Source organism: Canis lupus, chromosome 15 (assembly GCF_011100685.1).
Source record: "Canis lupus familiaris isolate Mischka breed German Shepherd chromosome 15, alternate assembly UU_Cfam_GSD_1.0, whole genome shotgun sequence".
Classification (NCBI taxonomy): Eukaryota; Metazoa; Chordata; class Mammalia; order Carnivora; family Canidae; genus Canis; species Canis lupus.
In genome coordinates this window covers 32,317,350-32,331,278 of record NC_049236.1, presented here as the reverse complement: position 1 = coordinate 32,331,278, position 13,929 = coordinate 32,317,350, and the positions used below count along the sequence as shown (strand labels likewise).

The following is a 13,929-nucleotide window of genomic DNA, read 5'->3' as shown; positions in this document are numbered from 1 at the left end:
AACTGTCCAGGTTCCCTACGTAAGCGGTGCAAGTGTGGGTCCTTGTGCCTGCCCTAAATGCTCGGGCCGTCTGTGAATAACCTGGTCAAGAAAGCCAGTTGAAGGCCACGAGATAGCTTCTGAGCTCCTCCGTGTTATGCAACCTTCCCAGTGTTGACTGTGGCAGCATTTGTCCCCTGCAGCACTTCGGGGGCCTGCGAAGTCACCCGTGCTGTTGAGGGGTGCCTTGCTTCACAGTGATGACCCGAAGCCTGCTGCTTGAGGGCTGCCAACACTACCTCCCCACTCCCTTTTGTCCTACCTGGAAGGCACCTACCAACCCCGGTTTCTCCTTTCTTTTAAGACTTCAAGGAGGAAAAGAGGCTCTGAAGGGGCTCGTTAGCTGTGTCACAGCGGCCCCTGCAGGCTCAGGGTGCGCAGGTGGCCCAAACTCGCAGGTCCGCGCCTTTGCCTGCACCCTAGTCGCCCAGTAGTTTGCTTATCTTGCGACCTCTCGCAGCATCAATCAGGAATTGCTTGACCCTGAGAACGGGAGCTGTTTCTGATGCCTAAAAACCAAAGTTTCCGGAGCGGACTGCCTACGAGGCGAGGCCCACGAGTCTTTGTTTTCTCTTTGTGCGATTGAAGGGGGGACTCGTGGACGAGTTACTTTCTGTGCCCCAGCAAGTCCGCATTAGAGAACTTGTGCATAGCCATAATCCAGCGCCTTTGATCGCTCCCCCGCCCCCACTCGGGAAGAGAAAATGTTTGCAAAAAAAAAAAAAAAAAAAAATAGCTGAAATCTCAGGAAGAAAGAAAAAAAAATTTCCTAGCGCTCTGGCTTTTCTGGGTTTGCAAATGTGCACGGCTCAGGCACCCGGATGATTCATCCCCTGCAAGCCTAAGCGCCCCATTTGTTTTGTAGATCTCACTACCCCCTTTGTTCTGCTTCAAACCTTTCAGAGGGCTGAAATGCATTATTACCTTGTTAAATCTCAACCAAAATCATTTCTACAGCCTGAAGCTGTTTTGACGTGGGTTGAGCATCTCACACACAAAAGAATGGCTTTTGTTCCCAGAAGCGCTCATTGGCTGAGTGGCCTTTGCGCCGAGCCAATCAGAAACCAGTTGTTAGGCCTGGCTGGCTATTTTTAGCTTCACTGGGGAAAAAAAAATACTTGGTGGTGGAGGGGGTGAGCTGGAGAGGGAAAGTGGCGTACAGTAAAAAGCAAACAGCAAAACGCGTTTTGGATGGCACGGCGTGTTTGGCATTCTTCCTTGAATTACTCATGCACTGTTACATTAGCACGTGTTTTTTGGTAAACAACAAACAGAACTAGGACTGCATCTCCTGGTGTCGAATTATCTATTTAGCGAAGAAACAGAGAGTCTAAGAAATAGTCAATATTACCTTTTTATCCAAAAGCAACACACTGTATCGTGTAGTTTTTTTTTTTTCTTCTTTTTCACAAACACGCAAAAATGCCTGTTACCATACAGAGAAAAAAACCTGGGAGTTTTTTTTTCCCCCCAAAGAATTTTTTTTTTTTATGAATTTTTATCTTGGGTTAATAGAAATTTTCAGTGACCTGTTCATTGAAACTTATAGAGTCATAGGAGCATCCTTCCCTCTTGCCCTTTAAAGACGTATATAAATGTACAGTCGAGTATGCACAGCACATGGTGTGTAGCAATTAAAATCATAAATATTCAGTATGTTTTATGCCTGGATATAAAGCATTCTTTTGAGCATGTTCTTTCATTGAAGCCATTACTCAGTAGGCAAAGAAGCGTTACCCCCCCCCCAATGCTCTTGAGGTGACAAAGCATTACAACACACGATTTGTTAATTATCTAATATCAGAAAATGAAAGTTGCCAAATGGGAAAAGTTGGGGCTGAAACTGATTTTCTAGAAGACATCTATTTAACTGTGGAAAAAGAGCCACGCTGAACCAAAATTTTATACCAAATCAATTTTATTAATAGGAAAGACAATCTCTTCCTGGAAAGAAAGAGAGAAAGAGAGAAAGAAAGAAGAAAGAAAAAGAAAGAAAGAAAGAAAGAAAGAAAGAAAGAAAGAAAGAAAGAAAGAAAGAAAGAAAAGAAAAGCAAAGCCAAGCCAGATCTATGTCCAATTCTTAAGACATGTTTCAAATAGTAGATTTTCCCAATATTTCTTAGTTAAGCTTGGGACTGTGACTTCATGCGCTGCTGTGATTTGTTTCATTGTTTTAAGAAAAATCCCCTTTTGCCTCTAGTCGTAAGACATCAGATTGCCGTTTAGACATGTGTGAGCAGGGAATCTGGATCACAGGCTTTCTGAGAAAACTGGAAAGCTTCAGGAAGGAGACAAGATTCAAGAGCTAAGCCTAGGATTACAAAAGTGATTGGCTGTGGTCTTCTGTGAGCCAGGATGGCCTAGTATCCGGTGGGCAGAGGCCAAGGAATTGACCAAAAATTGTACCAGAGTGAAGAGAGTAGTACAAAAAAGTTTTGGGAGGAAACCATCCTTGTTTTCAGCAATACAGAATATAGTGTTCAGGAAAAATGTCCCCTGGGTTTCTGAAGATGGATTTGAGTAGCTGAAATAAGGCACTTTGGAAAGAGTTATCTTTTTCATTCCAACATCAATTTGGTGCACACTGGGACAGGTTTTAAGAAGGCAGCTATACAATAGCTCCCAGGAGTTTAGCTAGGTTTTTGTAGACAACCAGCTGCTAACAATTTCGTTTAATATGCAGTCTTAGTAAATTAAAGGAATCTGACAAATCAAGCCCCAGCATGATTCTTATTTGTTTGCCGTGGTGGAGCATGTTGAACCCCAGCAGAAATTAATCCATTGCAATTTTTCTCTTCCAGACTGGCATTTTATTTGCACGCTTCCTTGTGCCAGGTGTCTTTTGCTCCTGACTTGGTCACCTGAACAATTCCTTAGTTTAATATTTCCCTGCCTAAAAACCAAATGTGTCACAATAGTAACACTCTTAGGATCATGTGAATGTCCAGTTCTGTCTATGTGTTTCTATTTAAATTCCTGAAAGGCAAAAGAATAAAATATAAAATAAAATAAAATAATAAATAAAATAAAATAAAATAAAATAAAATAATAACATAAGTCTTCTCCTTCTGCATCTTAGCCTGTCTGTGTAGTAGTTGGTTAGCCTCAAACTTGCATGGTGTACATTTTGTCTCCGGTGGAGACAGAGATCCTTGTCCATTGGAAATAAGGAGGCAAATGGAGGAGAAACATGCGACTTTGCACACTTAGCTACATCTTCATGGGAGGGACGTTCAGAAAAGGGAAGGGTGCTCGCTGGGTGCCCAACAGATAAAGGAGATACTGAGTGACTGGGGATGTCACACTTTATTTATGTGAGTTTCAAGTTTTTATTTAAATTCCTGTTATTGGGGTCCCTGGGTGGCTCAGCGGTTTGGCGCCTGCCTTCGGCCCAGTATGTGATCCTGGAGTCCTGGGATCGAGTCCCACGTCAGGCTCCCTGCATGGAGCCTGCTTCTTCCTCTGCCCGTGTCTCTGCCTCTCGCTCTCTCTGTGTGTAACTCATGAATAAATAAATAAAATATTAAAAAAATAAAATCCTGTTATTTCATATAGAGTGTAGTATTAGTTTCAGGAGTAGAATTTGTGATTCATCGTTACATATAACACCTAGGGAGCATCATTTATATTTATTTCACTTTCCTCCCCTCTACCCACCATGCTCTCCTGTTGCTTGTGGTAGTAGCTATAAAAAGTGCCCGCTAAAGGATAATTGTTTCAGTGTTAGTTGTGAAATAACTGGAATTTCACCATTGAAATTGAGTTGAAATAACTGGCTTTCACCATTCACACCTGTCAGTGTGTGTGTATAGCCAATAAACTAAATGAAATTGTAATACGCCAAACTATAGTTTTCTGGTGATGAAGTAGCCATATTCGCAGAGGAATGAAGGTTCCAGTGTTGCTGGCGAAACCATGAAGTAAGCCAAGTGTGTCACAGGTGCCTCTGGCATCTCCTGCTTCTTTCTCACCTCATGGGTGCAGTGTTTTCATGTTTTGTGTTAAATCTCCCTTCTGTGTAGCCTCTCTGCAGACTAAGCCTACCCTCACTCCCCCAAATAATCCCTCCTCATGCTTCAGACTTGGGGTTAGGAATGAATACAGGAACACTTTTTTCTCTCTCTCTCTGTCTCTGGATTAAACAGAAAACACATGACAGCTTTTGCTAAAGTGATTCATTATTAGGTGTGTGAGTGTGTGTGTGTTACTGTGCCATTGAACACAGGTGTGTGGAAGGTGCCTGAACATGCCACAGGACACATTCATTGTGTTCCTGCATTGTCATCGCTTCAGTCTGATTAATTTATGGTCCCATAGAAAATCTCCCGTGTGAATTTCATGAGCTTTGCTGAGCTCATTGTGCAGAAAATCAGTCTGTATATTCTCTCAGCTTCACACTTTCACCTTAATAGGCTTAATATTTGTCTGTCACGTGCCCCTTGGTCTTCTAAAAAAATCTTGTGAATGGTTAATTGTTGGGCAGACCATTTGTGAAATATTAATATGGAAAGCTTAAGACATGAGAAGAAAATTAGAATCATACACGTCATTTAGGTGGATTCGTAGTGAGTAAAAGAAAGTACCTGTCTACAAAATTTTGGATCTTGTAGAGGATCTTGTAGAAAATCAGGATCTTTCATGACATGAGGATATCCAAAGTTGGGCCAAGAGAAAGTTTGGGGGAAATGATTTAAGTCAGAGTGTAACTTCATGCCAAGGTAACTGACATTTGTAAATCATAGTGTACAGGACCTAGTGAAGCCTACAAACTGAAGCAGCAACAACAATTTTAAAACAAACTTTCTGAATTAAACTTTTAGTAAGAATGAGTCAAATGCTGTGGGGAAAATGAAGATTTTATTGTGACAAGCAATTCAGATGCAAGTAGATGTCACGAAAAGTTTAAAACTATGAAATAAAGAAAAAGGGAAACATGGTTCATCAGAGAGACAAGTGAAATATAAAGATCAAAAATAAAACAGAGCATGCAATTGAAATTTTTGCTACTTTCACTCTGGCTTTTAATCAGATCATTGTATACTGCTAATATTTACTCTAAATATATTTCCCAAATAAGAAAAATAATTGTGTTTACATTATAAGTATCAATTCAGTTATGTTTGCACAAGTAAACACTAGAGAGTATAATAATGGGCCTCAGAATAATAGAATAAAATCCCAATATTTCTTGGGTTTTTAATAAAACAGAGCTTATCTTTATGGTTTTATACTAAGAAAGAATACTGGAAAAACATATGTAAAAGAAGGTGACGAAAAACTTCAGTGGGGAAAAAAAAGCAAATAATTTTGAAATGATGTAAAGGAGAGCAAATTATTTTAGCAAGTCAAGGGGATCTGTAAATACCAGGTAAACACTCTAGTTCACTCTAGACATCCCAAATCATTAATCACATGAAGATGCATCATATAGTTGGATGTGAATAATTCTGAAGGTGTTGGTCACGTAAAACTATGAATTTCATAATCCAAAAGATTTTAAAGCTCTTAGGTGAGGTCCCCCTCTCCCTATAAAATGTGTCCAGAACAAATGAACAGAAAGCAAAAGCACAATAGTGGCACCATTACTAGTGTCCATCATAGCTGCCTGCCAAAGAGGTCTTATTTACAGCTGCCCCTTCCAGTGGTAGCTCTTTCCTCTTTCATGCATTTTGAAAGCCTCTGTAATTTCCTAGGTGGGGATGATTTGTTGGTCACTACTGACAGAACTACAAAAGAATGCTTTTAAATGCCCGTTTCAAACACAAGACTTGGAAAAATGCTGTGAAAATCACTTAACCTTTTTTTTCCCCTCTTTGGCTGGAACACCTCTTCTGTCCTTCTGTGGAGTTGTTAAAAGTAGAACAACTGTAGTTTGTCTTGACACATAATGACTTAGGTTTGTTTTGGAAAGGCCCTTTGTTAATAAATCTGTTTTCCATTTGGGTGTGAGTACTAATGTCCATGGCAAAGTCTTGCTTTGTTCCTTCATTCACTTGCTGCAATGTCAATGCCATGCTTCCTTTGATTAAAATAATAAAATACATGATTAAATATTTTATAGGACCCATCACACTACGAGCAATGCCTATAGGGTCAGAGGGCATTCTTCAAATGAGAACATGTGTTGTTCAGCAAATTACCCCTGCAAAGAGGCGTATGCACAAGCTTCTCGAAAGTCTCACAGCTGCGGTGCCCAGATGTTGGCTGACATGTACCACTGGGGTCAGTGTGGGAAAAGGAGTCATGAAGCGTTGTGGACAACTCTATATTAAGCTTTACATCAGTAGCAGAACACAATCCAAATTGATGATGGATGGGGTGGCTTGAAAGCTGTTGAGTATCACTTTGTCACCATTCAAAAGAATTACTCTTTGCACAATGACAATCCCATTAACCTTTGGGGCTAAATCCTCTTCATTAAAATCATCTCAGACTTTCTGCCAACTTTACTTTAAATGTAGTCATAGGTATCAAAAGGCTATGAGACAGCTTGGGAAACTGGGCATCAAAGCATTTTCTGACAGAAATTATACAAGGTGTGGGCATTCCACATGCCAAAGGCTGAGAAATGCATAATTTTCATCTTGATTTCCGACCTTCCAGCCTAGGTTAGGATTTGTAGAACACCCTCAGAACTAAAGAATTTGGGGGAGAAATCAAATACCCCAAATCAATCCATTTGGAGCTCCCCTCCCAATCTTTCATCTGTCTCCATGCAAGATTACTTCCCAGAAGGATCAGAAGTCATACAGTATGTTCAAAACTGGGCTGCAGGTCATGAGTTCTGCTGTTGATGTAGAGAGCACTCACAGCCCAAGGCTAATGCAGTCTGTCCAACATGAGCCGGGAAGGTTCTCAGAGAGTTTCCATCAATATTCAGGAGGAATTTCTCATCGGTTATTTGTAGGAGTAAGACAAGGCGAGGCCCACCAGAGTTCTGGTAGAGCTCCTGATAAGGTTATATCATGTAACTCAGGTGGTAAGAAAGAACATGAGTTACAAAGACCATTCAAGGGAGCCAGGACACAGCTTTCTCTAATTCAGAATGATATGTTAATTCCCACAAGACAGGTAGATGTGAAGATGCTTTTAAACAGACCCCTGAAAAAAACAAAACAAAACGAAACAAAACAAAACAAAATAGATCCCTGGGTATGCCTGGGTGGATCAGCATTGACCATCTGCCTTTGGCTCAGGGCGGAATCCCAGAGTCCCTGCATGGAGCCTGCTTCTCCCTCTGCCTGTGTGTCTCTGCCTCTCTCTGTGTATCTCTCACGAATAAATAAATAAAATCTTAAAACACACACACACACACACACACACACACACACACACAAACAAACCAAAACTAGATCCCTATAGTGTTGCTCCATATTACTGTAGGCACTCAGACCAAAAGGGGGGAATTTGGAAAACTCTCAAAAGTGGGCATTGTTTCCATACTATTTCTGATCTCCCTTTAGTCCTATCAGGCAGGTCCTTTCTGTTCATTTGCTCTTTCAACGTTGAGATACTGTGAAACGCTGGGAGGACAGAACTGCTCTCCTTGAGGAGGGTGTATCCCTGGGACGTAGACTCACGTGCAGACATTTACCGGGAGGCTGGCCAGCCCTGTAAGGAGCCCTGTAAGGGAGCCCAGCTCCCTGTGAGGAGCGTGTGTTTGCTGTGCAACAGGAGCACCACAGCGGGGGGGGGGGGGGGGGGGGGGGGGGGGAGGTCCTCAGCTCAGAGAAGGCATTGCAAAGCCTTTAAGCAGGTGGTGGAGGCGGGTCAGTATTTGACCCTGGGGTGGTTCCCTTGGGTGGTAACGGGAGAGCACAATCCAGGCGGAGGGAACTGCATATGCAGAGGTACAGAGAACAAAATTATCTGAGAAAAGAGCTAATCTGCCCGGCTGATGGCAGTGCAGGGGCAGGAGCGATGGCCTAAGAGGGTAGCAGACGCCAAGGGGCAGCGGGATCACAGCAGGCCTCCCCTATGGTGGTCATCAAGAGTGTTCATATATCACCCAAGCCGGGACTCTTTCGAGAGTCGAGGAGGGGTGCTACTCACGATCGCTCGGACGAGAGGGTAAAGCGGGAACGTCCAGGCTGAGCTGACCCCGGTGGGTGCGGGAGCCTGGCTGCGGATGCCGGGAGCACTGCGGAGGGTCACAGGCGATGTGTGCCCGGGGCCGGTGACGGCCGCTAGCAGGGAAGACCCGACTGGATTTCTAGAACCAGCAGGCAGAAGGGACCTCTGCGGTCCCGTGAACCCGGGAGCCCACGGTGGGGGGCGGCTGATGGAGCCCGGGGGGCCCCACACCCGGGGGACCCCAGAGCTGCGTGGCCCTGAGTCCACGGAAGCACCGGCAGTGCTCGCCAGGGGCTGCTGCGCTGCACGGATCGTCCTCGCCTGCATCTAAGGGGGGCGCTTGCCATCTTGGGGAGCCCAAGGAAAATACTGGCCGATTTTCAATATAAATGGTTTTGTGTGTGTATCAACCGACGTGACCAGCATTATGGTTTTAGGCCCTGAGCCTTTTCTAAAAGATTCTCTTATTTATATATTTTTAAAGCATCCTTGGTACAGAGTCTTTTTAAGCTTGCTCCTATTCCAAAAAGCACCCTTTTGATGTAAGGAATTCCCAGGTTCATTCATTCTTATATTAAGCAATTACCTGTTGAGTGTCTGCCATGCTTCTGGCATTGTCCAAAATCTTGGGCACCCAGTGATGTGGAAGACAGGATCCTTACCCTTCAAGAGAGTGCAGTTTATTAGTGGTAAGATGGGAGAGATTAAGGAAGGAAATCAGCTATTTATCTGTAGCTTTCATTCTCTAAGGGTGGTCTCAGTACCAAAAGCATCTGTACCACCCGGGAACTTGTTAAAAATGCAAATTATTGAACCCATCCCAAAACTATTGAACCAGAAACTCTGAGCTGGGGCCCAGCCGTCTTTGTTTTAACAAGCCCTGTGTTTGACTCTGATGCACGCTGACGTTTGAGAACCTCTGAGCCACAATATAATAAGATTGTACGTGCTGGGGGGCCGAAGAGGATGTGTGGGCTAACTGTCTGGTGGCATAAGGAAAAGCTTCTGAAACGAGTTATTTCGAAGTGGAGAGTTGAAGGGTTGGTAGGAGTTGGCTGGGCAAAGGGAAGGTGGGAGTGGACAGAGATTCAGTCCAAGGACAGGATGGAGTGAGTCAGCCTAGAGGTGAAAAATAGCCGAGCTTATATTCAGAATTCAGGAGGAGCCTGGGGAGCCTGGTACAGCAAATGGGGGAAGGTGGGGACTTGTTTACGTCTCCTATCAAAGGGCAGGCAAAGCCTCCCTCTGCATCTGCAGGCAGTAGCATCAGGGAAACCACAGCTGCTGTCTGAGGTGACAGGTAGGGCTTTCACATCGGGACATTCTAGGGAGTCAGGCTAAAGCCAGTGGGGGAGAGAAGCACAGTTGGGAGCATGAAGTTAGGGAGCCTCTGGGATCCGGCGATGCAGTCTGGCAGGGAGCAGTGAAGATAACCCAGAAAACACGTGTAAACTCAAACTAGGACTCCTCTTCCAGAGAATGGAGTCTCTTTGTCTGCGGGGGCTGCCATGACAAAATGCCACAAACTGGGTGGCTGCGACCACAGAAATAATTTTCTCATAGTTCTAGAGGCTAGAAGTCTGAGCCCAAGGTGTCAGTAGGGTTGGGTTTTTCTTAGAAGCTTCTCTCCTTGGCTTGCAGGTGGTCATCTTCTTGCTGTGTCTTCACGTGATCTTTCCACCTCCACATCCTGGGGTCCCCTTGGGAATACTAACTTCCTCTTCTCCTAGGGACGCCAGTGATGTCGGCTTAAGGCCCACATGCGTGGTCTGATTGTAACTTTGTCACCTCACTAAAGCCTAATCTCTAAAGACAGGTTACATTCTTAAGGTACTAGAGGTTCATCATACAAATTTTTGGAGGACATAGTTCAGCCTGTAACAGATGGCAATAACAAGCAAGACTCCAGGTTCAGAAGAAATGGACTCCTTGGTACTTAAGATGTGAGCCCAGAGGGGCAGTAACATGCCAAGAGACTTCGGGAGCTTTGTACCCAGCGCTACGGGTCTTTGTGAGAAAATAACCTGGTTGGTCACAACAACATGCTACTCCCCTAATGAGGGCTTCTCAAAGTCCCCTAGGCTGAAAAGAGATTGGTTTCATATTCAGGGCATCATGAACTCTCAGGTGTGAGGAATATAAGAGGTGATATTAGGACAAAATAAGTGCACAGGGGATAGAAACTGTTTGCCATCAAAGAAAACTACATAGTAAAACCATGCCAGATTTGGAAATCAGAAAAGCTGAATTTGAATGTGAGATTTGTTGCTTTTCTCTTGGGTGATCTTAGTGGGAGAATTCAAGTAACTACTCAGTATTCATTTTCTCTGTATAATAAAGGAGCCCTACAGTACCTCCTTCACAGGAGTAAAGGAGAAGATGTGTCTCATAAAATATGATGGTCTTACTTACGTAAGCTATTGTCATCACCATCATACGTGACTTCTTTATCGAGGGTTTGCCATAAAACAGGTATTACATTAATGCTTTTAAATGTAAGATCTCACTTAACTGTAATCTTTCAATACAGTCATCAAAGGTATCTGAAATAAATGCTCAAAGGAATCCACAAAAAAAGCAGATACGTTTATCAAAAACAGTCCTTTCTAAGAAATGGTTTTCCCATATTAGGTAGTAGGGGGCTTCCCAAGTTCGATACAAGGGATCAGAATGTATCCACAGGAACATATAACTATATGGAAGGAAAACAAAACTCCATGCACATAGAATTGTCATATTTCAAATCATTCAGTGACATGGAGATTAGATGTCTTGGAGATTAGAAAAGAGATGGTAGGTCAGAGAGGAAGAAGGCGTTATAATCACCTCCTGGAATTATTCCATTTTCCCTCACTAATCTACCTGGGTGGTGGGGCTGGGAGCCTGAGGATATCAGAGCTGGTAAGGCGGTTCTGCAAGGTTCCCCTAGTTTTCTGTGCTTCCTAAGCGATATTCCCATGGTTTGTGTGTTCTCAGGTGGGCACATTGACAGGAAGACAGAGAGCAAATCAGCCACGGATGCTGTCTTACATCATTGAAAATCACAAACCAGTTTATCCTATCAGCACCCTCAATTTGTTTTAACCCAAACCTTCAAGGACACTTTGATATAGATTATTCAAAATATGAGAGATTCAATAATAATTGAACTATGGGCCTACAACATGAGATCAAAAGGAAACCTAAAAAAGTTGGTTCTTAGCACGCAGAGGGCTATTTGCCTGCGGGCGAGGGGCAAGGATGGCTTCACAGAACAGAAGACATCTGAGCTGGCTTAGGGAGCTCAACAGGAAGCATTTATGTAAAGAAAATAAGAAACAACAGTTGAAAAACAAGATCCTGATGTTCAAACCATGGAGTTTTGAAACCACCGGGGAAGAGCTAGGTCTCTGTACAAGCTAATCACCTTCTGTCTCCAAATCTCCCTACATTTTACTCGGTGCCCCAGGACCCTGACGCTACGGATGCACTGTGTCATCCTTGCCTCCCTGTCTTGTGTGGGAAGAGTCCATGAGAGGCAGGAGACGTCAATGGCACATTGGAAGCTGGGCAGAAATTGAGGCCAGGGGTTCAGTCCTCTGACTTTCTCCCTGCCAGGTCACTGCACACTGGCCCTGTCCCTCTAGTAAAGGCCACTACTCGAACGGAGCAATCCCAGACCCCTAGGTGCTGGTACTGGTTCTCTCCCCTTTCTCTTCAGAGCCACGATTTCTGGGTTTCCTTTCCACTCTCCATATTTGAATAGATAATCCCTTTGTACAACTTCCCTCAGTTACCCTACTTAAGTACAACAACCTTTTTCTGAGAGAATCATGGTTGATACATTTACATAACAATACAACTGAGGAAAAAAGCAAAAGTTCATTCTGCCCAGAGACACCAAAGGCAGATTTAATTGGTTTGATTTTTTTTTTCTCCTCTCTTCTTTCATCTCTCCATACCCATTGAAATGAGTGGCTATTTGATGTTACCAAGGATACACAGAATGATTCAGAAGTGCCATTTGAAGAATCAGCAACCATGGGTAGTGGAAATTATTTCATGTCAAATTTTTCCATTACTATAGAATAGATTTCATCTTCATAACTCTGTAAAAGTCCTCAGAGATTGTCTAGTATTAGGTATGAGACAGACCAGTGTTCCTAAAACTAGCTCACGAACAAAATCATCCACACAGCTTTCTAAATATATATGTGACTATATATATATATTACCAAGCTCACCAAGTTCTCCTGTGTCAGAAGCTCTGGGGGCAGCATCTAGACTTTCATTTTGTTTATTTATTAATTGACTATTTTTACTCTGATGGTTTCTGGGCTCTAATTCTCACTTAAGGGGTGGGAAATGGGAGGACTAGAGAGGTTCCGTAACTTGCTCAAACTCAGCTAAAATGACAGAGGCATGATGAGAATGAGATCTACTGCTCTTGACTCTCAAACGCTGAAAATGAGGGGAGTCAGAAAGAGGAGAACTCCACAGAAGCTTTGGAGAGAGTAATGAATGCTCTGATTTGAAAAAGTATAACATTGAGCATGAATTAAGGAAAACGAGGCTGTTTCCCAATCTCCAGAATTTCACACTCACCACACAGCCTCCTGTACCTCACATAGCTTTTTAGACTTTTATCAAGTGTTGACCTTTCAGAAGAGGTATTTCTTACGGTGAACATGGTAACCAGCAACCCCCTGATTCTATTTACATATGAGGATTGCAATTCCACAGGAAGGACTCAGTGTTCTGATAAGTGATGGAAACAGTCATTTCATAAATCAGAAGATAACCTCGAGCCATGGCTTTGAAGTCTCACTGATGTTTTCCAACTCATTTCCTAAGGAGAGAAAACCTGCCAACAGCCTCCAAGAAGATAAACATAGGGTATTTAGCTGGTAGAAATCCAGAGTCTGAAGACAATGAATTGATCAAATATTTTCTACCAGAAAATAATACAAGATCTCTTCTCCTACAAACCTTTCCAATGATAAGGAATTAATATATTCTTTCTTCACTAGTGAAGGAAGAATAGAATTGAAGAAAAGTAACCTGCCTATTTCAATGTGGATGAACTTCTTTGACCCCTGAAATCTCACAGCAGATCCACGTTGACATCCTTAACTACCTAAAACCAGAGAAGGGAGATTTCCCAAGAGCAAAATATTATTTGGGGTTAACCTATTTATCTTCTCCTAGGCGACTTTTCTCTTTCTCAGTTTAGGTTATTTGAGCATGATTGAGAATGTTGAAGAAGCGTGCCTGGGATTTTCCAACTCAGAGGGAGGAACGATCACTCTACCTTTGGTGAGTGTTCTCAGATCTGCGTTATCCTTCATCAGTCTTGATTAACCTCAAGGTGACCCATTGGGGCTAAAGTTCTTTACCCCCACACTCTCTTCTGAATTCTGAGTCACAGATTTCTTTGATATGATGTTTGGGTTCACTAGGAACCTCAAAACTTATCTGTACAGATAAGTACACCTAATAAGAACACTAGTCACAGTTGCAAGATGCTCTGATTAAAAAAAAAAAAAAATAGGAGACAACTACAATCCTACAAGTATTTGAGGTTGGTATCTCGCAGGAAGCAGTTCTGCATGTTTAGTTATAGGGTAGTTAAAATACCCTATGTGTGGTGTTAAAAACACTGTAGAAACTGAGCATTGCATAATTTAGTATGTTAAGACCTTAATTTCTCTTTCTAAATTCTCATTTTTTTTTAAAAAAGATTTCATTTATTTATTCATGAGAGACACATGGAGAGAGGCAGAGACACAGGCAGAGGGAGAAGCAGGCTCCCTGCAGGGAGCCCAATGAGGGACTCGA

General features: G+C 42.9%; 1 long non-coding RNA gene across 1 annotated transcript; it reads right to left on the bottom strand.

Annotated features, from left to right (window-relative positions):
- Positions 1-4,550: 4,550 nt before the first annotated feature.
- On the bottom strand, positions 4,551-12,798 carry LOC111090029. The gene is made up of 3 exons (XR_005370471.1): positions 12,697-12,798; positions 8,699-8,775; positions 4,551-7,140 (listed from the first exon to the last, which is right to left on the bottom strand). It is a non-coding gene; the product is annotated as an uncharacterized LOC111090029 (long non-coding RNA).
- Between the last annotated feature and the right edge of the window lie 1,131 nt (positions 12,799-13,929).